Here is a 514-nt window from a genome sequence, read left to right as displayed (position 1 = left end):
ATATTATGATATCCAAAATCTAAGACGATATCTTGTCTCATATCACAATATTGATATAATATTGTCATATTGCCCAGCTCTAGGATAGACTCTTGTAGACTGTGATGCTTTCAGCAGTCTCACCTCATTGCTTTAACCTAGGGCTGGGCAATATATCAATATTATATCTATGTATTAGGCTAGCTATTGTCTTAAATTTTTGATTTTGCAATATGATGCAAGTGTTGTCTTTTCCTGGTTTTAAAGGCTGCTTTACAGTAAAGTCATGTAATTTTCTGAACTTACTAGATTGTTCTATAATTTGCCTTTACCCACTTAGTCATTATATCCACCTTATTGAAGATTATACAGTGGGGCTCCAAAGTTTGGGCACCCCGGGTAAAAAGTTGTATTGGTGTGCATAAAGAAGCCAAGAAAAATGGAAAAAATCTCTAAAAGGCATTAAATGACAGATTAGACATTCGTATATGTCACAAAAAGCTGGTTTTATTTCCATCATTTACACTTTCAAAAT

At 33.5% G+C, this 514-nt stretch overlaps 1 protein-coding gene across 1 annotated transcript in view; it reads left to right on the top strand.

The window, feature by feature from the left end:
* Positions 1–514, top strand: part of ndufb7 (NADH:ubiquinone oxidoreductase subunit B7) — a 2,816-nt gene that overhangs the window by 1,370 nt on the left and 932 nt on the right. The window lies entirely within an intron of this gene.

This window comes from Etheostoma spectabile, chromosome 2, assembly GCF_008692095.1.
Source record: "Etheostoma spectabile isolate EspeVRDwgs_2016 chromosome 2, UIUC_Espe_1.0, whole genome shotgun sequence".
NCBI classification, from domain to species: domain Eukaryota; kingdom Metazoa; phylum Chordata; class Actinopteri; order Perciformes; family Percidae; genus Etheostoma; species Etheostoma spectabile.
Note: the sequence above shows the minus strand (reverse complement) of the source record. Positions and strands in the feature narration are given on the sequence as shown.